The sequence below is a fragment of the Egretta garzetta genome, unplaced genomic scaffold (assembly GCF_000687185.1).
Source record: "Egretta garzetta isolate BGI_Z169 unplaced genomic scaffold, ASM68718v1 scaffold1063, whole genome shotgun sequence".
Taxonomy (NCBI): Eukaryota; Metazoa; Chordata; class Aves; order Pelecaniformes; family Ardeidae; genus Egretta; species Egretta garzetta.
In genome coordinates, this window is record NW_009259103.1 from 179830 (window position 1) to 180259 (window position 430).

Genomic DNA, 430 nt, shown 5'->3' on the forward strand with positions numbered 1-430 from the left:
TTTTAAATTGAAATTTTTTTTTTTTTTTTTTTTTTTTTTTTTTTTTTTTTTTCTTCCCCTCTTCAGCCTCCCGCCCCTTCTCTCTGCATTCAGATTCTGAACCGTTTGCCGTAGGGGCCTTTTTTGGTTTTTACTCCTTTCTCCCCTCTCCTATCCCTCCCCCCCCTGCTGCCCCAGAACCTCTCGGATCCAAAGGAGTGGAAGCTGCGAGTCGCCTACAGCAAACCCCCTTATTATTAGGAATAAGAACAGTAATTGATATGAACAGCATTGTAAGATGAATTAGTTGAAGTGGTTTTTTTGTACCGTGTTCTAAATTTAATGGATAAATGTGTCTTGTATATAAAAACAAAAACCCCACGCCGTCCTGTAGTTCTCTCATTTCCTCCCCCCCCCACCCTCCGCCGCTCTCTGCCACCGCCCCAGAACA